At 43.4% G+C, this 26,169-nt stretch overlaps 1 protein-coding gene across 4 annotated transcripts in view; it reads right to left on the reverse strand.

Moving 5' to 3' along the window:
- The window catches only part of setd5 (SET domain containing 5), a 125,088-nt gene extending 110,888 nt beyond the window's left edge, over window positions 1–14,200 (reverse strand). For 3 of the 4 annotated variants that reach the window (XM_007890251.2, XM_007890250.2, XM_007890249.2), the window contains exon 1: window positions 13,768–14,200. The gene's annotated coding sequence lies outside the window, so the exon portion shown is untranslated. Of the gene's footprint in view, window positions 1–11,356; window positions 11,526–11,834; window positions 12,037–13,767 lie in introns of those variants that run through there. The other variant, XM_042339671.1, reaches the window with a different exon arrangement.
- Window positions 14,201–26,169: the final 11,969 nt, after the last annotated feature.

The following is a 26,169-nucleotide window of genomic DNA, read 5'->3' on the forward strand; positions in this document are numbered from 1 at the left end:
ACCCATGGTGGAACGGAGGGCATGAGGGACAAATAAGAGGTTGGAACCAGGCGAGCAGGGGCAGCAGGTGATGGAGTGGGGGTAAGCAGGTCGGATAGGTAGGGAGGTGAGAGGGAGTGAAGTAATTTGAACACGAGTGAGAGGATCTTGAAATCGATCCGTTTGGTGATTGGGAGCCAGTGGGAGCCGAGCAAGGACTGGTGTGATGGGGGTAAGGACTTTTGTGCAGGTGAGTATCCAGGCAGCGGATACTTCCCCACACTCATTCACCTCCTAGCACACAGCTCAAGAACACTGGAGAGGAAGGATGTATATTCTTGATGGGTCACTGCTAGGCTTCCACACTGAAAGAAGCAAGCACGACACTTGAAAAAAAAAGTACATTTCTGCTTGGATATGGAATTTAAAGTCTAGAAGGCAATCACTAGCTACAATATTCTAATGGTATTCCTAACAAAATGATTCAAGGTGAACAGCAACAAGCAGCAGGAAAATGTGGTTCAAGCCCCCACCTCAATTCTTGAGTTCCTGAACTGATGCACATTGCTTGACACATTGCTGGTGCACTCTCAGAAGTAGAGAAAATTGTAGGAGGGGGGTACACAAAAGACTAACAGATGGCTAAGCATTACCCAGGAGTCTGGGGGATCTCTGATTTTGCCTGCTCGGCTACAAGGGTATGTGACTCCCAAAATACGGAAGGAGGTGGAAACAAAAGAAGTAGGGTGCGCATCCTATCCTCCCCCAATCAGGCCGTGTGGCCTAAAAAAATGAAACAGCAGAAGATATTCATTGCCAGAGGAAAATTCAACTTTTTTACACTCATTCTTAATCAACAGCCTTCACTTGTGTCCACATTTTACTGATAATGGGATCCTTGGCTTTATAAATAGAGACATACAGTACAAAAGCAAGGAGGTTCTGCTATCCCTTCATAAGTCACTGGTTAGGCCTCAGCTGGTGTACTGTGTCCACTTCTGAGCACCACACTTTAGGAAGGATAATAATAATAATCCTTGCATTTGGTATAGCGCTTTTCACGTCTTCTAGACATCTCAAAGCGTTTCACAGAATATACTGTGAAGTGAATTGACTGTATATTTGTGGGCGAAACGCAGCAGCCAATTGCGCACAGCAGTGTCCCACAAACAGTCGTGGATTGAAAATGACCAACTTATTATTGTTTTGTAGGGATGATTATTATTAGGCATGTGGTGTAAGGAAACTTGCCCAAGGTTTCGCCCTGCCGGGAATTGAACCCAGGTTGCAAGGCGAGTGCTCTAACCACTGAGCTACAGGACTCCAAAAATTCCAGGCGGGTGAAACCTTGGGCAAGTTTCTTTACTCCACACACCAAATAATAATCCCTCCAAAACAAAACAATAAATTGGTCATTTTCAATCCACGACTGTTTGTGGGACACTGCTGTGCGCAACTGGCTGCTGCGTTTCGGATATCAAGGCCTTGGAGAGAGTGCAAAGGAGATTTACCATAATGGTACCAGGGTTGAGGGACTTTAGATATGTGGAGATTAGAGAAGTTGGAATTGTTCTCCTTAGAGCAGAGAAGGTTATGGCGAGATTTAATAGAGGTGTTCAAAATTATGAGGGGTTTTGATAGAGCAGATAGGCAGAAACTGTTTCCACTGGCAGGAGGTTCAGTAAACAGGGCACATAGATTTAAGATAATTGGCAAAAGAATCAGAGAGGAGGTGAGATTTTTTTTTAAGTGAGTTGTTACAGTCTGGAATGCACTGTCTGAAATGGTGGTGGAAACAGATTCAAAAACAACTTTCAAAAGGGAATTAGATAGATACTTAAAAAGGAAAACTTTGCAAGGATATGGAGAGAGAACAGGGGAGTGGGGCTGATTAGGTGGCTCTTCCAAAGAGCCAGTACAGGCACGATGGGCCGAATGGCCCCCTTCTGTGCTCTCCTCTCATTCACGTCCCTCTGTACTGAACACCTGCTCATAATGGGTGATTTAAACCTCCCCTTGCACCACCTCTTCGGATTTCACTGGCCTCTTCTCCTCTTTAAACCTCACCTTCCACATCATCTCACCGATCCATAACCATGGCCATCTCTTCGACCTCGTTATCACACATGGTCTTGACATTTCCAACCTGTCCATCACGGACAAGACCATCTCAGACCACTTCCTCATCCCCCTCTACACCCACATTCCCTTCCCCTCTTCAAAGCCCTCCACGATCTTCTTCCACCCCTGGAAAAAGCTTCCTCCTGAGTCCCTCACAAATGCCATCTCTTCCTCAGAACACCTCTCTCTCTGGCTCTTCACCCACAGCGATCCAACTTCTCTAATCTCCACATACCATCAAGCTGCTGAATGACCATCTCTGCACAACCTTCAATTCCCTGGCTCCCCTGAAATCCATGGCTGTTTCTAAGTATACCTGCTCCCCCTAAATACAATAGTCATCTCTGCTCACTCAAAATCCAAACCTGGATGCTCGAGCGCAGATGGCAGATATCCAACCTCACGATTCACCGCCATCTGTGGCTCAAGCACCTCTGCACCTACCATCTCTCCCTTTCCCAGGTCAAAACTGACTTTTACTCGAAAGTCATCCTGGAGGCCACAAACAACCCAAAGCTACCGTTTTCCACCATCCATCACCTCTTCTATGCACCCCCTCAAGCTCCTTCTATCTTCACATCAAACACCAAGTGCAAAGAGGTCCTTGGCTGCATCGTTTTCCCAACACCTCCCCACCCCCCGCACATGGCTGGTCACTCAACTCCCCCTCCTCTCCCCCCTGCTGGCTGACAAGGTCAACCAGTCTCTCTCCTTGGGCTGTTCCACCCCCCCCCTGAAACCCACCGTTATCACACAACTCCTCAAAAAACCCACCCTCGATCCCTCTAACTTCTCATTCTATCGTCCCATTTCCAACCTAACCTTCCTTACCAAAGTCTGGAACCTATTGATTGCAGGTCAACCTTGGTCATACCTCTCCCTCCACGAGCCCCTGCAGTCTGGCTTACCCCCTGCCCACAGCCCAGAGACAGCGCTGTCAAAGTCACAAATTATGTCCTCTCTATCTGTGACCAAGGCTCCCTCTGCCCCCTCGTCTTTCTGGATCTCTCTTCCGAGTTCAACATAGTGGACCACACCATCCTCCTCCACCGCCTCTTCTCCCTCATCCACCTTAGTGGGACCACATCTGCATGGTTTGAGGCCTATTTAACCAACAGCCTCCACTTTATCTCGGCAAATGGTTTCCCCTCCCACCCGGTTACCTCCTTGGCTTTGTCATCCGCAGACACGGGGTAAACTTCCACATGTATGCAGATGACACACAAATCTACTTTGCTTCCTCCAGTATCGACTCCAGGTTCACCGATGTTCTATCAGCTTGTCTGGATCAGGGCCTGGATGAATGCAAACTCCCATCAACGTCTTCACTCCTACGGATCTAAACTCCTCAGCTTCCCTGGGGTCTCCCTCAGACTCACCGAACCAGTGCGCAATCTAGGTGTCCAGTTCGAACTCCAGCTGTCCATCCTTCCTTACATCCGGTCCCTGACCAAGACCGCCTTATGCCAACTCCACCATATTGCCCGCTTCCGACCATACCTTCCCCCAAATGCAGCCGAAACGCTCTTGCATGAGTTTGTCACCTCCCGCTTAGATTACTCAAACACATTCCTCACCGGTCTCCCCAGTTCCACTATTTAAAAAAATCTAGCTCATTCAGAACTCTGCTGCCCCCACATTTACCTGGACCAAACTCCGTACCCCCATCTCACCAGCTCTAGCCATGCTCCACTAGCTCCCCACCACCGAACAGATCAACTTCAAGATCCTCAGATTCGTGTTCAAATATATTCACTCCCTAGCACCTCCCTACTTCTCCGACCTCCTCAAGCCCCAATCCCCCACCTAGTGCCTCCGCTCAACTGGCACCAACTTCCTGCTTGTCCGTCACGCCCTCCACTCCACCATTGGAGGTTGCACATTCAGCCACTACACCTCGAAACTCTAGAACACTTTCCCTCAATCCCTCTGTCTTGCCCCTCTCTCCCCTTTTTCAAGTCCCACCTGAAAACCATCCCTTTGCAACCATGCTTATGGTCACCTTCCCCAGGCTCAGTGTCAATGTTAAGTGCTCTGAGATGCTACCTTGCGTGGAAGGCGCTATATAAGTGCAAGTTGTTGTTGTAATATTCTATGAAGCATTGATTCTTTCCACAAAGTAAAATATTTAGGCTTAATATCAAATGAATATATCTTCTAAAATTAAGCCCCATTTGATTGTCTGACTATTTCAGCAGCTGAGCTAATAAGATAACTTTGGCAAAGTGAATGCTAATGAAACTAGGATATGGTCACATCGATTACAAATGTTCATAAACACTCTTTATAAGGAATGCACCACTGGGAGAGGCCTCCAACTTTGCAATATATCTAGCACCTAATTCATTGAAAATATTTACATCACAAGCATTCTCTCATTTTTCATCGCATCAGTACATCTCAAAGTGCTTTACAGTGATTGTTGCCAAGTGTAGTGACTGTTTTTTTCAGGCAAACATAGCAGTTCTTAATGCACAAGACAACCATTACCCAGCGCAAGTTTGTGCCTTCAAAAAAGAGGTGAGAAAATATGAACGGGTGAAGTATTAAAGAATACTCTCAAAATTTATGGGCGTTTCGCCCACAAATACAGTCAATTCACTTTACAGTCTATTCTATGAAGCGCTTTGAGATGTCGAGAAGACGTGAAAAGCGCTATATCAAGGATTATTATTATTAAAATGAAAAAAACCTGCAGTTAAATTCAATATTCACAGATAACAAGTGAAAATCATCACCATCCTGAGAGTTGAAATAGATAAAACTCCCATATAAATAATCAACATTAAATTCTTACAATTCTGGCATATAATGAATCATTTATGTTCCTAATATTTAACAAAAAAATCATGCTTAAAAGGAGCACGGGAGCAATAGTGCATCTTGCTGGAATTCTGTCAAATTCACGCAACAATATCCAATCTCTCTTCCTATGATGCTACAAGATCCCTCCAGTTAGGGTACAGCTCAAACTATTTTGGGGAAAACAAATGATAAAAATCACTGGAAAAACTGGCAACAGAGTAGGAATCCTCAAAGTATATTAGTCACTGTCAGCTACTTCAGTGCCTATTACTACACAGTGATAAGCACTGTAGCCATTTAAGCACACTACAGTGAAGTCCAATCCCTGTTCTTGTACGCAATACAAAGCCACCCAGACCATTCAAACCTTTTCATGCATTGCACTTCACCTACATCACTTGAAGATGTGACCAGTCCTCTGTAAAACTAGAAGAATAAGCACAAGTCTTGCTAATAATGTCAGACGTTCTTATTTTATGCTAGAAATACAAGAACTGCTACAACTACTGTATACCCAAACAGAATGAACTAATCGGAAAAAGCACAGAATCCCAACAACCGAACGTTCGCACAAATCTACATATTGAACTCTTTCCAGGACTGTGTTGTCTACATTAATAAATCTGCCCTTGTCTATACACAAAGTCAATTGCAGTTTTTGCTAGTTTGCTTAATTGGGAAACCTCTGACCACCCATTTGTTTGCATATAGAATTCTCCCAAGTCTCACTGTTCTGAACTACTGCACCAACAGGGTAAAATTTATTAGGCGACATCTGGCTTCCTTGCAGGGTACCTCTAACTCCATCTAACTAGAAAAAAAACTCTTCCCATGTGGATTGGAATGTTAGTAATCCTCTAGACTGCATTTGGTGAATAACAGTCCCCAGAACACTTCACTTGAAAAGGGAAGTCAAAAATGTGACAGATTTAAATTGTCATTTATTTTGTGCTAAAGTTGAATGTTTAAGCACTTTGGGACATCCTCCCGATGAGAAAGGCACTATATAAATGTAAAACTGTATCATAAATGTAATTGTTTATTGTTTCTTAAGACATACATGTTAGGTTGTATGGTCAGAGATCAACTAATTCTAACAATTCTCCCACTTTTCTCATCACAGGTAGTCTAACTACTGGCTTAGTTGGGGGTTCATGCTAAATATTCTTCTGACCAACCAATACAAATAATTTAATAAAAATATTGGTTGAACTGAGGAGCTTCATAAGTCTTGGCTCATCTTTTAAGGTGGGCACAGCTTCTCAACCTACCGAATAACAAAGCAACACACAGGATCATAAGGAAAGTCAAGTGTAAAATAGCAACCACAGTATTTTGTGAATCAACATACAAAGGGTGAATTTGAAGCAAAACAGTCACAACTTACAACATGAGTTATTGTGAAATAACCACCAAATACAAACATCCGAAAAGTTATTGCTATCTGCAGAGGCTCAATCACTTGGAAAAGCAACCAGAATTCTTGCTTTTTTTAAAATTAAAAAAACTGATTGAAATTCGCAAATAGAGTTTAACACAAAGGGGGAAACAAATCTCAAAATGTAAAAGCGGGTAATTTAATCCAACCCACATCCCTCGACAGCCAGTTATACAGGCATTGGCGGAAACTTGAGAGCTCATCACCTGCTGTGCGTTATGCTCGGGAATGGTGTCATCGTGGGGGAGGATAGGGAGATAGGAGTTGCGTTTTACTTTAAATTTTTTACTGGGTTCTTTCATGCTATTAGCTATCTTGGTAAATACCATAAAGAATCACAGATTAGCACGTTGGGGTAGTACATCTTTAATTAGTTACCTACAATCATGTTACACTTTGTAAAATCCAACAAGGTATTTTTCCCCCCACAATTAGTTCAAAGATCCCGAACCTTAATAGATGATTAAGGTTTGCAATGAACCTAGAAAAAGACAGTTACTGCACCATCTTTATATTTTTTTACACGCTGCAAGAAATGCTACAATAGAACCAGCCGTCTGGCTCTGTTTGCGCTGTTTCATAATTGGTTTATTTTTGGCTGCTTTACAGCTGGAAGAGGTTTAGAGCCCCAGTGGGAGCGGAGATGATGCAATCTCTTCGAGCACATTAATCCAACTCCAAGCAGAGCTGCTGCTTTTGCAATCGCACGCCCTGCATTCCTCTCCCCGACTTCGATATGAGGTTACAGCCACAGCGTCAAAGCCACAGCGACCCCCACCCCACCTCTTCTCTCTAACATCCATTTCACAGTGTTGTTAACGGCAGCGCCGTTTCTTGCTGTTCTGTGCGTCTCTCTCTCTGTCGTTGTGTGAGTACAGTACAGCAGCTCTGCCAAATAGGCATTGCTGTGGGGCGAGAAAATGGCGTCGCTACTTCACGGTTTCTCAAAGCGCCCTCTCCCCACCCCCACCCCAGTGCTCGATCGTAGTTAAAAATAATACAGGAAAGTCGCTGGAGTTAAGTAAGGAAGTGCCACAATTTGATTTTAGTTTGGTTTAAAAAAAATCAAGACCCAGAACTACCCCATCTCCCTCTTTTGTCAGTTTTATTTCTATAACCTACAGGAATTGCCTATTAATTTATTTTTAGAAAAAACAATAAACTAGTTATTAGAGCTGGAAGTGGATATCGATGGTGAATAAAAGATAAACTCGTGACGGGGGAGGGAGCATTTATCTCACAATTCCCGAATGCGGGAAGAGGCTGGTACAATTATAAATATTTCATATGAAAACGTGCTGCGAGCGGAATTAAGGTTTTTGTGGATCTTGTGAGCAAAAATTCGCGGAAAGTGAGATTTGTTGCGATTAGTACTCGAAATACGTGATCTTCAGACCTTCCAACGTTTCTTGCCACCACTTCCGGTATTCAATCCCCGGAGCCCATGTTTCGCTGCGAATTCTCAGCTCGGGTTTCCTAATCGTATATATTTCCCTATTGTATATATTTCCCTATTGTATATATTTCCCTATTGTATATATTTCCCTATTGTATATATTTCCCTATTGTATATGTTTGAAGCTTTTTTTTCGGGGGTGGGGGGTTTTCGTCTTTGGATTCCCACAGAAGTATCTTTTGAAACCCAACATGTAAAGGAGCGCTCGTCTTGTCTTACACTTCGCAACATTTCACAAATTCAATCTGACCCATCGAAAACCGCGCCGCCAATCACTGAGAAATGGGGAAAGTTCGTGTGTTGGAATCACTCCAACCCCAGGAATAGGGACAAAGGGCTTAATTTGCAGATTGCACTACAAATTCCTACACCAGGAGGCCGAGGAAAGGGACTGAAATTTGAATCAACGTTACAGTGCAATCTTCTAAACGTCCTTGTCCCAAAATGATTAAACTTTCTAAAATCTGAAGTGATTTATTCAACTCGGAGCGCCCAAGTGACGGTCCAGTTGGTTCTTATCGGGAACCTTTCCATTATCTTTTTAAAGGGCGGTTCTTCATTTACCTGCCATTATCACTTTTTTAATTGTTTAAAAACCCTTATCACCGGAAATTATTGTAGGAAGTTAAGTGGTTTTAGAACAACCTTGGTCTGAGATTAGGGGATAGTTTACAATGGAGATCGTGTACAAGATGCCCGTGAGGCTCGTTTGTGTCGGAAACAGAGGTAAAGTTGGGGAAAATGGCTGCTTTGCCTCAGAGTTGGATGAATAGTGAGTGTGGTCCTGTTGCTTAAACCTTACTTCACAAGTATAAAATGATACGAACCCACACTTTAGCCACAATAGTTTGCAGTCAGTCGGAAATACCACCAATTGAAACAACTCCACAGTGCTAATTATCCGTTTGCAGCAATTTCATTACTACTAAAAGCAATTAAGCGCCATCTGTGGCGTACATCAATGCGGTATAGTTTCAGTAAATTCCACTTCCATCTGTTTGTCCCCCACATTTCCTGCTTGACAAAAAGTATCGGAGGCATCATCTCTGAATGAAACTGGACAGGATACTGTTTTCACTACGCGAATGTGCGGTATAAAATCTCTAATTCTACAGCTCACAGCTCCAATTAGTATTTATAATCAAATTAAATTACTTGGGAGTGGGTAGGAAATTTCCACTTCCTGGTTACTAAAACTGGTTAACAATTTATTTTATAATGGCGTTTTACAGCATTTAAACTATTCATGCAGTTGTTTTTTGAAAAAAATAGCGCCCATTCCAAAAAGTGGTTATACAGGACCACACAACGGAACTAGGTAAATATTCCCAGGAGCTGCACGCAGAGGACGTGACAACGCTCTTATATGGTAATGGCCAGCTACAGGGCAGAGGAACCACCCAGGCAGCGAGACCACAAGCAACAGCAGCCATTTTCACCACTGGCCAAGTGGTTCTGCGCCCTAAATTACATTATGAAATCACCAGCTTTCCCCTTTTTTATTTAGCTTGAGATGAAGCCTTTGCAAACTCACCATAACTTAGGTCAAACCAACAGAATCTCCCGGATCTAATTTAATAACGGGTCTTCCGGATCTTAAACCAGTGCTATTCACTCTAAAACAGCACTGATTTGTTTTAAACATCGCCGCAAATAATTTTGATCTATTTTCTGTCGCTGCGCCGTAAAGGTAAACCACGCTGCGAAATCAGATACTCTAGTCCCAGGCTTGAATCGAGCTGCCTCCGACAGGGATTCTAGAGATTCATTATTTTACAAAGTGTGTTATGTACTGGTCTCCATTGTAAAAGTTTCTCCTAACTCAAAAAATGAGAATTTACAATCTTTGTTTTCTGTCTATCATGTCCGGTTACAAAATCGAGTTTATTTATCTTGTGATTAATGAATCTGCTCGCATCCTCTGATCTTAATAATGGATGAAGCCATTTCCTAAACTCCATTGCACTACTAGGCTCCACAAAGCCCAAACAAACACAGCGCTCGTTTCATCGCATCGTGCATCACTCCATTGAAATACGTTTTGCTAATTCGAAACTGTTAATCCAAGAATTTGCAAGATTGTAACTAATTTATTTGAAAGATTACGCGAAACAGAAATACCAAAATGTACACACGTCTCCAGTCAGATCTGCGCAGCGCGACCAATCTGCCTATTCATTAATATTCTTAATTTAGAGCGAGATCAAATTTCACTAAAGGTACGAACTGGACTTCGATACAGCTACTTACTTTGTAATATTTCCTTTAAATACATAACATTGTATATTGACACGTCACACGTACTGTACCTAGCATTCACAGTCCATACACACAATCCACAAAAGGGACGTGACCTGGCAGAGTTTCGAAATATTTTACGTATTACATTCAAATTAATCTCCTAATCCCGAAAAGGGTATCTTTAAAATGTACAACTAGAAAAATCACGTCTCTGCCGCAATTTCAATCCTGTGATTTTATAAATGCATCCCGTTCACGATAGTATTTCAGTGAAGTAGCATTTTACACTCTCCCCTCCCCCAACTACAACACACAATCTTTAAAAGTAGGAACAAGGAGACTGACCGTCCCCGACCACAAAGCCATTCACTGTTTAGTCTGTCTTGGACTATTTCATACGTCGTCGTCCCCCACCTCCCCCAAAAAAGAAATGTAGCACAAATAAAGCCACTCATCGCCATTTTAAAAGCTTACGTTTGTAAATCTATGGTTTTAGAATGTGGTCACTAAGGTGATGTGTGAATCACTAATTTAGATCCCAAACGGTTTCATTTTGTGACAAGACATGTCGTAAAGCAGACATGACCAAGCAAGGAAATATTCATCTGGGTTTCATAGCATCTTCAATTAATGGATCAGGCAGTATAATTTTAAGATAAATGTGCAACATTGATCCCCAAATCAAATACATTATTCTAAGTCAGTAAATAGAGCAAGAAATAAATCACCGAAACAATTTGCACGTGTTTTGTTAAAATAAATTGTAATCAACATTTGCTCCCAATAGCAAACTGCTGTATTAAAATCATAACTGGCCTTGAAAAGCTGCAAAACTGTATCCCACTGAACTGAATGCAAATAGATCATTTATTCTATTATAATCTGCATTTTTAAAGTTTCCCTTCATTTATACCTTACACCGACTAAATAAAAAAAACTTTAACAACAATATTTAAACCTTGGGATTTGTACAAATGCAGTGCTGAATCAAATAGGACTGTGTGAAACTGGATTTAGCATCACTACCCTTCCCCCATCCTGGCTCTTGTACAGGAATTTTCAGCTCGATTTCTTATGGAAATTCCTAATTAGTGACAGCATGATCAACTTTAAATATCAAAACCACATTATAAGATGATGAAAGGTCCACCACAAACGGGGGAAATATTACTGAAAGTAAACTACCACGTTTATATTTTTAGTAAGGAGGACATGGTTGTTCTACCCCTCCCCCATTTTCATTAAAGAAAACAGAATACAATATGGGAGAAATCTGCACTGACCTCTATTTCAAATGAATATAAAAATACTTTTACCTTTCCTATCCACGGAAACAGAAGACCAGTAAAATGTTGCATCGACTCTTCATCGCCAACCATTTGGACTGAGGCCCCTGAAGTACAATCCCAGCCTCCCAGACGTACCGGCCTTACCATAACTTCAAAGCCTCAGACTCGATTTCCGCTGACGCCGATCTTAGAAAGGCTTGATCCCGTGTGGAGTAGGATCACGCCCCGTCATTAAAAGGGGCACATAATAACCAGTATTAAACTCACTTTTTTGATATTCGGTGATTGCACCACAGGGTGCTAATAATCGATTTTAAACCTTTTTTTACACGCTAATAGGAATTAAGTGATCTAAATAAAGCAGCAAAACAGATCCAGCTTTAAAAGCTGATTCATAAAAAGTCAAAAATACTATTAACCTCTTTTGTAGATCAGGAAAATATTACTTCTGCATGGTAAAATACACAATTAACAAATTATCCACGTTAAATCACTTTGATCTTACCTTCGATTAACTAATAAAACAATTTCTAAAATGTCGATATGAAAATCCAATATTTTCAAATAACCATTCGAAGAGCAACCTTAAAAACCCTTCAGACAAAAACCAACAAACACTGAGAGCAGTCTACAAACCCATTCCCCTCCCCCACTCTCTCACATACACACACACACCCACAGCATAAGTTACCTCTTTGCAGATTTAAGGGTAAATATCTGGGTCAGAGTTTAGGTTTATGAATTCAGGATATCTTTTCACTGGAAGAAAGAGACTTTGAAGTTTATCACGCAGCTTAAGATTCAACCTTCCAGATCTATGTTTGTAGCAAGATGTAAGGTTCAGTTTGAAGTCAATATGAGAAATCAGGTTTTTCGTTCTGGTAGTCAAGATTTTTAGGAAAGGGCTTCCCTGTAACGCAGGGAACTGGAGTTGCACGTTCACAGCGATTTAAGACTCAGTTCCATAGCAGGTACTGTATAAGGGGGAGGGGTGGGGATCTTCACCACGTCAACTGAGGTTTTAGCTTTTACAATTGTATATTTTAGATTATTTACATTTTACAACTTAACTTTGTATCGTCTTAAAACGTCAAATGATGGCTTATTAATTCCTAGATCTAACCTCACATGAACAGAGCAGATTAATGTATGCTTAAATAAGAACACAGCGTCTTAGTTTCATGTCTGAACTACTGCAGTTTAAACGTTCTGGGTCAGATGTTTAGTACATTTCACAGGACACACAAACACATCAAATGTGGAAGGAATCTTACTTTTATTCCTGGAAAGACACAAAAGGACACGATTGGGCCATTTAGTTACATTACAATTTAGGCTTTTGGCTTGTTGCGCATATCTCCCATCTTCTCACTTGCAAAACCAAAGCATTTACAACACAAGGACCATTTTCAAATCCCAAGTATGCATTTGATTATTTTATCCTTACCCTAATCTGCTTTCGTAATTTTCTTCCACCTTTCTGTGTCAAAAGGAAACCCATCTACCCCCACCCCAAGGAATCTAGAGCCTCTACTCCAACTTGCAATCGACAGATAATTGCAAAGACCAATAACCATTTATGACAACACGTTTCCTCCCTGGACCATGCGGCCCAAACGAGAACATGTTTTCTTATGTTATAACTTTCATAAAAATAGGAATAAATTAAATTTTACTCTTGCTATTCATTATCTTTAGAAATAGTTTCATAATTTCACCTCCCCCACCACAAAACAAATCTTTAACCTACATTCTGAGAATTTTTTTATAAAAATCTAAAAATGGAAATAACCATATTCACAATTCTCCACTCCCACCAACGCACCACTAAGACTAAAAATTGGATACCACATCCTAACTACTGCATTGTAGTACCTCCTTGGCCTCACAACTAAAACATTTTCTCTCATTCAGATCATCCACACCTTTGGAAAGTAACTGGCTGTATGTTTCTTTGTAATCTATTTAAAAAACTACTTTAATATATTAAATATACATTATATATAATACATCATATCACATTAATGCTATATATAACGTATCATTCGATTGCCACGTTGTGACTGAGTAGGATGCATATGATTTGAGAGAGGGAATGCTTGGTTCAGAAAACCTAGCATCGACATGCATGCTTCCCCCGAGTTAGAGCTGCCCATGGGCCTGGACCCTCTCGGACTCTCCTCATGCTATTGCGATGAAAGAAATGGCTGTGAGATGGAGAACGGACACGAAAGGGTAAACTCCACAGAAATTTGACAATTACTGATGTATTCCTATGTTGGAATATCCACGTATGTTGGGGGATCGGTTTGGAGTGATCTCGGGTTGTATTTCTGTAAATGCGCGCAGTGTTCATCATGTAAACACCACCACCAGCAACAGCACCAATAAAACCATGAAAACTGCTTGGTAACCCGATTATAAACAGAAAAACTCACCGGTTTTACTCTCAATAATCGTGTCTGAACAGTGCTGCCTTCTCCCCGCTTTTCTCTAGTGAGCTCTCTCCCTCTTCCCTTGTAATGTCTGACTTGTTCTGTTTAGCTTTTTGATTTTTTTAAATTAGAGGATTTCGCCAACTAGGCCTGGAATAAAACCTCGAGTCTTTCCCGAGCACACCGCCTGGGGCTCTGCTGTCTCATTTCGGGTGTGTGTGTGGGTGGGAAAGGATGGGGGGTGGATTTTGAGCTGCCGAGTGCAGGTTTAAAGTCCGGACTCCCGTGTGTTGGGGGTGTGGTTGTTGTGGTTTGACCCCCTTCCTGAGATAGCGCTACTTGTACCGGCGATAGTTTACTGTGTGTGTGTGTGTGTGCAATGGGCCCAGCTCTCGGTCACTAAGCAGCGCCGCTGAGTGAGTGAGTCGTCCCCTCCCCCACAATTCCGAAAATGGCGGGGCCTCCCTGACAAAAGCCACGGGGTCCACCATGACTGGGCGCAGGGGCTGACCGATTGGGCGGGAACGTGCCCTCCCCTTCGACAACATTCCTCCCCGCCGGGTGGGAATGCGCCCTCTCTCTCCCATCCAACAACCCCCTCTCCCCCCCTCTGGGGTGGGATCACGCCCCCCGACAACACCCCCCCTCCTCGGGACTGGAACGTGCAACATTCCGACAACACCCTCCCCCCGGGGGCGGGATGTCTGCCCTGGAAGCGCGCCTCCCGTCGCGACCCCTGTTATGATTGGATAGTATGAAGTCAACCGTCCCGGCCGATGACGGCTCCTCGGATCATGTTCACCTTTTATTGGTCTAACGGACTGTCGCTCAACGACTGCCTCGCGTCAATCAGACGGGGGGCGGGACCGGCGCGTGAGGTGGGGGAGGAAGGGTGTGTGCTCGCTGCAGCAGTTGGAGCCGGAGCGAGAGTCTGGGAGACGAGACAGAGTGCGGGAAGGAGATGGTTAACGGCAGATCGTTCGTGCGAGGAGGGAAAAAAACGCAAACCTACCCTCTCACCTAAAAAAACCAAGCCCACAAAAATATTAGATGTCCTTTTTTCCGGTCGCTAACTGACTGATGGCTGCCGTCTGCGTTTCTCGTAGGTTTTGTTTGCGGGAGCATAAGCGAGGGTTTCCAAATAAAATAAAAGCTCGGTCTGGGCGCCGTGACGTGGCAGCGCGAGTAGCATAGCCCCGGCGAGCTGTCTTCTGCTGTTTAGACTCAATGAGATGATAGCACGTTTGTTTTTACCCCTCCCTGAGATTTAATATTTCCAGACTTTCTCCTCTCCCCGCCCTTGCTAGCGTTGTTTAAAAAGTGATTTACGCTGTGAAGCGGGCGGTACGGTGTGTGGTTGTCGCCGGGTTGGGAGGGAAGAGGAACAAAATGGTGGGAGTCAAGTCAGCATAAACCGGTCGGTCGCCTTCGTCTGGGTTGTTCGGGGTCACGGCACCGTGTGTGGAGCCTGACTTCTGTCTCATGTCGGGAAGTTTGTGCTGTTTTCTCTCGGTGTGGTGACCGGCAGGTTTGCCAGAAATTAAAATCGATTGTAGCCCAAGGCCAGCCCAACACGCCCCAAAGTAGCCTGATTTTATGCGCAGAATGACTAACTTAGGTTAATGCTTTTGAAATCGTGTAAGAAAAAGGTCTTCGGGATGGGGAGGTTTTTGCAGGAATTAAAATGTAGGCACTTTTTTCGTGTACTTCTGCGTGTTTTTGTTATGTAAGAGCTGCCGTGGGCGGGTGCCCAGCTTCCAAATTTTTATTTTAAATCGCAAAACATTCTTTTTCTTACTCGGTTTTAAAAACTAACCTAAATTGACCACTCCGCTACCCCGGGGACGCATAATATTGGCTGTCGACTTCGGGCCACAAACGTATGTTGATCCTGGTCCCCCTGAACTGAAGCGATCAGCTAATGGCCGCTCTCCGGTCGGGGGGAACCCGGATCCTCCCAGTAGACCCCTCCCTGCAATGCCTCATTTCAGTTGTATTTGTACATTGAGATTTTTTTTATTTGTATGCGCGTCCCGTCTCCCCACCCCCGTTGCTTCTGTAAGATTTTGCTTTGGAGAATAGTCTCGGGCAGAATGAGCAGGAGCTGGGAGGCGGCAAAGGTGAAGAGGCAGTTCAAATATGGTTATTTATAGCTTCATGTGTTGATGGCGCCTCTCGCGTCGAGAGGACATTCCACAGGATTTACTGTAAATTACAGACTATTGTGTGGACTGCATTCAGGGTGTGTGACACAATGCGGAACTCACAAGTATGGGTGGTGCAGCAAATTCAAGCGGTGATCAAACTGATGTATGTTGGGTAGAATTTTATTTTATTTTGAGTCACCTGACGAGCCTGTATATTCCTCTTTAGAAAGTGCTCTGACCGATTGTAAAATGCTGATAAATAAGATGGTTTGTTCACAAGGGTGTGACTGGATAACAGGATGAAAACTACTTTCAACATTAATTTGCGCCAGATGCATTTCAATAATTTTGTGCAGTGGCTTTTATGTTAGGACATTTTGCCCCCCAAATAAGTTGGAATTTATTTTATAGTATATTCTATGAAGCAGTTTGAGACATCTCAAAGGCTAAATGCAAGGATTATTATAGATATTGAAGAGATTTCTCTGAAAGAAATTTAAGACCATCGGCATGAATTTGATAGGAATATGGCGTTTAGTTGCAGTTCTCCATATTGTTTACACATTGTCAGGGTAAGTAGGTAAAATAAAATAGAGCTGATAAACTATCTGAAAATATTGGGAAAAATTAGTATGTTTCCTTCCCATTCCAAGAAGAGTTATGTTGCTGATATGTTTTCAAAGGGATATGTGAGGTTATTGCAATTAAACTGCGTGCGCGTATAATAATCTTTGTATTGATATAGTGCATTATCGTCTTGTTGAGACATCTCAAAGCCCTTCACAGAATATATTTTAAAGTGCATTGACTATTTGTTGGCCAAACTCGGCAGCGAATTGCACACAGTAGTGTCCCACAAATAGTCGTGGATTTTGTGACCAGATTTTTTTTGAGGAATTATAACCCCCAGAAAGTGATCCGACATTCGACTAACAACCAGGTTCTTACTTACTGCTAGGGGCAAAGGTGTATGGAGTTAGGAAACTTGCCTAAGGAATCGCCCCGCCCGGGAATCAAACCGGTTCCTCTCGCTTGTGAGACGAGTGTGCTAACCACTATGCTACAGGAATACGAACAGTACTCCTTGGCAGATAAGTCACCACTATATTTAAGAGGAAATAAGACCTTCACAAAAATAATGTGGCTGTAGTGTGAAGCCTGCATACTTGCTGGAAAAAATCTTCAAGGATTGGGATTGCAGTGTCTTTCAGAAGTTATCCATCTTCAGCTAAAGAGTTGGAATACAAAATTTAACACAATATTAAGAGGCTTGATTTGTTATTGTGCTGCTTTGAAAACTAGTTACCTTGATATGCTTCTAATTGAAAAATTGTTCAAACGAGTGTCTTTGGGGTCTTATCGTATTCAGTAGCTGTACTACAGGAAGCAGTAGCATTTATTTTTTTAAAATTCTATGGCTTGCTTTGTAACAATCTGTTAGCTGGTTCCTTTTTTAGCCGTTATTGTCTTTCAATTAGTGACTCATGTGAAGTATTTAAGTCTTGTGTTAGTTAAAATTGCTGATACCATTGGTACATTGGTCTTGTGGGGTAACTTTACAGGGAGCAGCTGTAGCCAATAACAAGTAACTTATTGATTAATCACTTGATTAGGTGTTAATTCCAAATTACTGCTGAGCAAATCAGAAATGGGTTGCACCCAGAAAGTATAAATAGGAGGTAGCTACGAGAGCCTCACTCAAGCCGAGAGCCCAGATATCCTTGTATCTATATAAAGGTTGTGAAGATGGTGTGGCAAGTAAACTGCGAGGTCTGTCACATGTGGGTGTCGATGGAGGGCGCATTAAGCCTGGGCGACTTCATCTGCCACAGGTGTCTGGAAATCAGGGAGCTACAGCTGAGAATAGCTGAGCTGGAAGCCCCGGTGCAAACACTACGCTCCATCAGGGACAGTGAGAGGTTCGTGGACAGTATGGTGGAGGAGACCCTCACTCCCCTAGGACTCAGTGATAGCAGCCCATCACTGTATAGGAACCATGAGAGAGGGGTACGGGAGGTCAGAGTTCAGGAACAGGACCACTCCCAGAGGAGCCCAACACACAGCCACATGCTAAAAGTGATTGGGTGACAGTGCGACGGGGAAAGAAGAGGGCTTGTGCAAGGCAGAGCACCCCCAACAGAGTACTGGTCTCAAATTAGTACTCAGCATTAGCAATTGAGAGCGTGGAAACCTCCCGTGAGAACAGCAGTGAACATTCTGTCCCAACAGGATAGGGGCATGGATCACATGGGCAACACTGTACTGATAGGGGATTCAACAGTACGAGGCACTGACAGGATCTTCTGTCATAAGAATCGTGAGGCTAGGATGGTTTGCTGCCTTCCTGGTGCGAGGGTAGTGGACTTTACCCAGTGTGTGGACAAGATTCTTCAGGGGGAAGGAGAATGTCCAGAAGTCGTGGTCCATGTGGGGACCCACGATATTGGGAAGAAGAGGGCTGAGATACTCCAGGGCGAGTATCAAAAGTTGGGGAACAAACTCAAGGCCAGAACATCCAAGGTGGCAACGGGGCACCATAATGAAAGGATCAGGCGTATGAACGACTGGCTGGAAAAATGGTCCAGAAAAGGTTTCCGTTTTGTGGACAATTGGGACCACTACTGGGGGAGGTGGGATCATTACCTTGCGGATGGGCGGCACTTAAGCAAGGCAGGGGTTAGCTTCCTGGCCAAGAGATTATCGAATGCTGGTGGGGGCTAATTTAAACTAGTGGCGAGGGGGGATGGGTATCCCAGGATAAACAATAGATTAGGGAATAGAGGAAAAAGACAAGGGGGAAATATAGAGCAGGTACATGTGGACAATTTCCTCAAATGCATGTACCTAAATGCACGTAGCTAAGGTTGATGAGCTGCAGGTTCAACTGGCCGTAGGGGGTTACGATGTGGTAGCAGTAACTGAGACATGATTCAAGCCAGGACAGGAATGGGAGATAAATATTCCAGGATATAATGTGTTCAGGAAGGATAGAGAAGGAAGAAAGGGTGGAGGGGTGGCAATATTAGTTAAGGATACAATTGTAGCTGTAGAAAGGGACGAGACTAGAGGGCCCGACAACAGAATCAATCTGGTTAGAGGTCAGAAATAGGAAAGGAGTGGTTACACTGATAAGGGTTACTCTCGACCACCAGATTACGGGAAGGAGATAGAAGAGCAGATCTGCAACCAGATCACGGACAGATGTAGGGTGAACAGAGTTGTCATAATGGGGGATTTCAATTATCCCAATATAGAATGGCAAAATAGCAGTGTTAAGGGCAAGGCAGGAGAAAGATTCATCAACTGTGTACAGGAAAATTTTCTTGAGCAGTATGTCTCCAGTCCTACAAGGAAGGAAGCATTGCTGGATCTTGTCCTAGGGAATGAAGTAGGTCAGGTTGAACAAGTTTCGGTAGGGGAGCATCTAGGTAACAGTGACCATAATATTATTAGATTTAGATTACTCATGAACCGGGACAAAGTACAGTCAAGGGTGAAAATGCTTGACTGGAAAAGAGCTAATTTTGATGGGCTAAAGAGGGACCTAGAGTTGGTGGACTGGCAAGTAAGAATGGCAGGTAAAACGACTCATGAGCAATGGGAAATCTTCAAAGATACGATAGCTCAGGGTCTAAATAGATATATTCCCACAAAAGGGAAATGTGCGAGAACCAAGCCTGCTTGGATGACCAGGGATATTCTGTCTAGGATGAAAAAGAAGATGGCATACAACAATTGGCGGATGCAAGACACGGAGGATAGCAAAGCGCATTATGGAGAATGCAGGAGTGATCTTAAAAGACTGATAAGACAGGCTAAAAGATCGCATGAGAAGAGGTTAGCGGGTAACAAAGGGGAATCCTAAAATATTTTATAAGCACATAAAAGAAAAAAGGTTAGTTAAAGGTAGGGTGGGGCCAATCAAAGACAATGACGGCAATCTTGTTGTGGAGGCAGAGGGCGTGGCTGATGTACTAAACGAGTACTTTGCATCTGTCTTCACAATGGAAACGGATGCCCCAAATGCCACAGTATTGGATGACAGCGTAGAGGACATAGATCAGATTACTATAGACAGAGAGGAAGTTCTGAAAAGATTGACTGGGCTCAAAATTGATAAGTCACCAGGACCAGATGGGTTTCACCCAAGGTTGCTGTGGGAGATACGGGTTCAAATAGCGGAGGCTTTGGCCATTATATTTCAATCGTCATTGGACACAGGAGTGGTGCCAAGAGACTGGAGAGTGGCTAATGTTACCCCACTCTACAAAAAGGGGCAGAAAGACAAGCCCGGAAATTACAGGCCAGTCAGCCTAACTTCGGTAATAGGAAAGCTACTGGAGACCGTAATCCGGGACAAAATAAATCTCTACTTAGAGGAACACGAGGTAATTAGAGACAGCCAACATGGATTTGTTAAAGGCAAATCTTGCCTAACAAATCTAATAGAATTTTTTGAAGAGGTGACTGCGAGGGTTGATGAGGGAAATGCGGTGGACATTATTTACATGGATTTTAAAAAGGCTTTTGACACAGTACCGCATAAGAGGTTAATAAAAAAAACTGGAGACCCACAGTATTAAGGGGACAGTAGCCGTTTGGATTAGGAACTGGCTGAGTGACAGAAAGCAGAGGGTGGTGGTTAATGGGTGTTTCTCGCAATGGAAGGAGATGTGCAGCAGTGTCCCCAAGGGATTGGTATTGGGACCACTGCTCTTTCTAATATAAATGATCTGGACTTGGGCATAGGGAGCACTATTTCCAAGTTTGCAGATGATACCAAGTTAGGTAGGGTAGTAAATAGTGAAGAAGATTGTGACGGACTGCAGGCAGACATACACAGAATGGTGGAATGGGCTGACATGTGGCAGATGGATTTCAATGTAGATAAGTGCGAGGTGATACACTTAGGTAGGAAAAATGATAGGAGGCAATATAGGCTTGGTAGCTCAATCTTAAGGGGGTGAACGTACAGAGAGATCTGGGCGTTCAAGTAAGCGATTCATTGAAGGTGGCAGAGCAGGTAGATAGGGCAGTAAAAAGGGCATTTGGTGTACTGAGCTTCATTAGTAGGGGCATAGAGTATAAGAGCAGGGAGGTTATGGTTAATCTGTACAAAACACTGGTTAGGCCTCAGCTGGAGTACTGCGCCCAGTTCTGGGCACCTTATCTCAGGAAGGATATTAAGGCACTGGAAAGGGTGCAGAGGAGATTCACGAGAATACCACCAGGAATGGGGAACCTTAGCTATGAGGACAGGCTGGAGAAGTTAGGACTTTTCCCATTAGAGCAGAGAAGGTTACATGGGGACCTGATAGAGGTCTTCAAGATCATGAAAGCTTTTGACAGGTTAGATAGGGAAAAGCTGTTTCCGCTGGTAGGTGTGTCTGTGACCTGTGGTCACAGTCTTAAGATATCTACCAAAAGAAACGGGAGGTTAGAAGAAATTTTTTCACTCAGCGAGTTGTTAGAATTTGGAATGATCTGCCTGAAAGGGCAGCGAAGTCCGATTTGATAACAGCTTTTAAGAGAGAACTGGATAAGTATCTGGAGAAGACAGGTTTGCAGGGTTATGGGGAGAAAGCTGGTGAGTGGGGTTAATAAAAGTCAGTTCTGTCAAAGAGCCGGCACAGACTCGATGGGCCGAATGGCTTCCTTCTATGCCGTAACATTCTATGATTCTATGATTTATTGCATATGTCATTGTAACTGGAAGACAATAATGGCTAAAAGATCATTGTTTTCACTACACTCAGTGTGGGAAAGGACAGTGCAGACTTGAGATGGGTGGAATTTTCAATCGCAAAGTACTTGCTGCATTTACTTGCAAAATGGAAGCTTGGTGGGTCAGCATTTACTGCATTACAAGCTAAAAGTGCAAGTGACACACAAAATGCAATTTTAAAGTAAAGGTGTTCTGGGAAATTACATTTAGAGTACTTTCACCAGCTACAGAAATTTATATAATTTTATTTGTAGTCAGATTAAATTTATTTATTTATTTATTGGCACAAATCTGGTCTACTGGACTACTCAACAATAATACTTGCATTTGATATAGCACTTTATCATGTCTGTGAGACATCTCTAAGCGCTTCACAGAATATATTGTAAATTGAATTGACTATAATTTGTGGGCGAAACCCAGAAGGCAATTGCACACAGCAGTGTCCCACAAACAGTCATGGATTGAGTGGCCAATTTATTAATTTTTTTGAAGGAATTATTACCCCCAGAAAAGCGATCCGCCAATCGACTGACAACCGGGTCTCAACTTACTGCTAGTTAAACAGAGGCGTGTGGAGTAAGGAAACTTGCCCAACGTTCGCCCTGCTGTAAATATATATACAATATAATAATAATTGCATTTGATATAGTGATTTTCATATCTTCTAGATGTCTCAAAGCGCTTCACAGAATAGACTGTAAAGTGTACTGACTATATTTGTGCGTGAAATGTGGCAGCCAATTGCACACAGCAGTGTCCCACAAGCAGTCGTGGATTGAAATGACCAATTTTTTTTTAGGGATTATTATCAAACCCAGGTCTCTCACTTGCGAGGTGAGTGCTCTAACCACTGAGTGACAGGACTCCAGGAGTCAGGTTACAGGGGTGCTCCAGTGACCGAGCCTGGAGCTATCAGGAAAAAAAAGTATCCCAAACATTGCAGTGAGTGAGTACTCCGTATTTAATCCTTCTAGAGTTGATCAGATTCAAAGCCTAACTGCAGCAATTTCCTTATTAAAGTAAAGGGAGCTACCTAGCGATGTACTAAGCTTCTCTCCATATTACTCGTACAGCAGCTAGAGTGGAGTCACTATAAGGCATCCTCATTATATGTAATGTTTTATGATTTCTAGCTGAGAGAAGTACTTTGAACAAGGATGTAATAAGTTCTTTTCAAAAATAATAGTAGAAGATTGCAATGAGTCACCAGTTTAAAAATCTCCAATAATAATAATCCTTGCATTTGATACAGCACCTTTCACGTCGTCAAGACATCTCAAAAACGCTTCACATGATTCACTGTAAAGTGGATTAATTGTGTGTTGTAAGCGAAATGTGACAGCCATTTGTATATAGAAATTCACACAAACAGCCATGGAATAGTGACCAATTTTATTTGGGGGATTATTGGCCAGGACACCGGGAGAAACTCCCTTTTCTTTTTGAAGTCGCCTCCCAACAATGAAACACCCCCCACCTCTCCAGCAATGCTTTAAAATGTCAAAATAGACTGTGATTCCACGTCCTGATGTGGGTCTTGAACCCACAACTTTCTGACGCACAGGCAAGAGTGCTACCACTGCCTGGCTGAGGCACTCCAATTACTAATCCAAACAATTTTAAAAGTTAATCAGAGAAGGTAATGTCAAATTTGTTCACTGCTGCAACTAAGAGTGAAGGTAAGATGCAAGGAGATTACCCCCTCCCCCTTTATCTCAGAACTCAAACTGGGCCGCATTGTAATTGTGTACTTTTTCATTGCTGCAGGTAAATACATGTTTTATCTATTGTAACCATCTGGAGCCATCAGTAAAATAAGGCACACGGCACATGGACCGAAAGTTAGCTTAATGTACTTAATTTTTTATAAAAGTTTTTTTTCATCTGAGACAGACTTCAGGATGTTCTTTTGGCAATGATCCAAATAGTTCACTGTAGTCTTACAGATAGGAATTGTAATTACTTCAGTAATGTGGGTTGGAGTTTAGAACATATAGATAACAAAACGTCCAGGAGTGTTCTTTTGCTTGGAGTAATCAACACTGGCCTTGATCATTCTGATTTTTTTTAAAAAAAGCTCTTTTTACACCCTAATGCACATATTTGATACCTCATAATGAACCAGGCACATTTAAAGCAAAATGTATATTTACTGCAATGGTTAATTTAGGTCTTAAGATATTCTATTGTGCCGGGAGAGCTAAAAAACAAGCTGATCCGCTCTGTAATAACCAATTTATGACATTCTGGGGAGAGAGGTAATATGGCGGGTGAAGATCTTAATGATCTGGTACCTGAGTGCCATCAAGTGGGAGGGATCTTGCTGTTCGCTCACAATAATCCTGCAGGCTAAACGATAGGATAGTTCAAACTTAGAAGGTTTAGTTCCCCACATCAGTTAATTTTTTAAAAAAATTTAAATTTAACAAACCATTTCTAACACAACAGATCTAGTCAACAACAAATTAAATTTGTATAGCGCCTTTCATGTCGGGAGGACGTCCCAAGGTACTGGACAGTCAGGAATTTGGACCCAAGCAGGAAGGTCTTGAGACCTGCTTTGAAGTCCTCCAGCCTAAGTCTAGTGTAAAGTTTGCTTTTTGCTACCTTGTTCTCCCTCCTTTCCCTCCCTGTCTCTGGAACCAAAGCCATGATCGCCATCCCCTCTCTCCATTCTCCCCCCACACCCCTCCCCTGCAATGTCTTCCGTAGCCAGTGGGCTGATCTTGCCCCGTTGATCGCTCGCTCCCCGGTCTCTGCGTGCGCATTTTGCCTGCTGACCCGAGCCACTTCCTCTGAAAATATTCTTGCTCCTACCCCCCACACGCTACTCCCACTCTCCCCTTCTCTCCCACTGCCCTCCTCACCTCTCTCTTCCGGATCCCACCGTTACCTCCGTCTGCTCCAGCCTGGGCATCCTCCGCCAGGTCTATCGTGGCTCCCGGCGATGTTTGTCTCAGAGCAGCCACCCCAACTGCCACACCGCTCACTCCTTTGAATACTTCAGTCTCTACCAGTGGAGTCCTGTAGCTCAGTGGTTAGAGCACTTGCCTTGCAAGCGAGAGACCTGGGTTCAATTCCAGGCAGGACGAAACCTTGGGCAAGTTTCCTTATTCCACACGCCTAATAAAAATCCCTCCAAAAAACAATAATAAATTGGTCATTTTCAGTCCATGACTGTTTGTGGGACACTGCTGTGTGCAATTGGCTGCCGCGTTTTGCCCACAAATATACGGTCAATTCACTTTACAGTCTATTCTGTGAAGCGCTTTGAGACATTGAGAAGACGTAAAAGTGCTATATCAAATGCAAGGATTATTATTATTACCATCCCTCTCCCTCAAAATTTTCCTAGTTTACCGCCCCCTCAAAGCTCCTGGCTCCTTCCTCACTGATATCTTCTCTCTCATCCCTGCCCATCTGCACTGAACACCTGCTCATAGTGGGTGACTTCAACCTCCACCTTAACTCCCCTTTCCCACCTTGGATTTCACTGACCTCCTCCCTAAACCTCATGCTCCCCACAACCTTGGCCACCCTCTCAACCTCGTCATCACACATGGCCTTGACATTGCCTATCTGTCTATCATGACATGATCACCTTGGACCACTTCATGTCCCTCTCCTGCATTCCTCGGCCTCTTCCAAGTTCTCCATCATCTTTTTCTACTAATGGAAAGAGCTTCACCCTGAGTCCCTCCCGGTACCCTGTGGGGTACCCCAGGGCTCCATCATTGCCCCCCTTTTCCTTATCTAATGTTCCCTCTTGGTGATGTCATCCGGGATGGAGTTCCAGAAGGTGGGTGCAGAAAGCCTGAAGGTCTGACCTCTAATGGTGGAGAAGGCAGGGCGGTGGACATCGAGCAGGCCAGTGCCTGCCGAGTGGAGGGAGCGGACGGGTTGATAAAGTTTTAGTAGATCGCTGAGATGGGAAGGAGCAAGGCTGGAGAGTAACAGGTGAGGAAGAGGATTTTGAACTCTGATTTTGAATCCTCTGGGACATGTGAAGCCAGGCAAGGATGTGGATGACAACCCAATTCTATCTCTCTGTATCCACCCTCGACTCCGGGGTCACTGCTGTCCTGACAGAATGTCTGCCAGACATCAACTCCTGGATGAGAGCTAACTTTCTATAGTTGAACGTCAAGACCGCCGCTCTCCTGATTGGCTCCTGTCAGCACATCCACACCTCTGGCATTGACAGCATATTATTTCAACGATGTACACTCCACCTTATTGAGTCAGTCCGAAACCATGGCAGCTTGTTTGACCTTCAACTATCCTTTCTAGCCCACAATGGTGCCATGACCCGTTCTGCCTTCCCCCACCTCTACAACATTGCCTGGCTCCACCATGGTCTCACACTGCAGGCTGCCAAGACCCTCATATACGCATTCATAACATCCAGGCTTGATTATCCAAACTCCCTGGTTTTGGGCCTCTCCAACTCCTCCCTCCAGAGGCTGCAGATCATCTAGAAATCCTCCAAATAGCTTGTATCCTCTCCCACATTAGGTTCTGTGATCCTAT

Source organism: Callorhinchus milii, unplaced genomic scaffold (assembly GCF_018977255.1).
Source record: "Callorhinchus milii isolate IMCB2004 unplaced genomic scaffold, IMCB_Cmil_1.0 Scaffold12, whole genome shotgun sequence".
Taxonomy (NCBI): Eukaryota; Metazoa; Chordata; class Chondrichthyes; order Chimaeriformes; family Callorhinchidae; genus Callorhinchus; species Callorhinchus milii.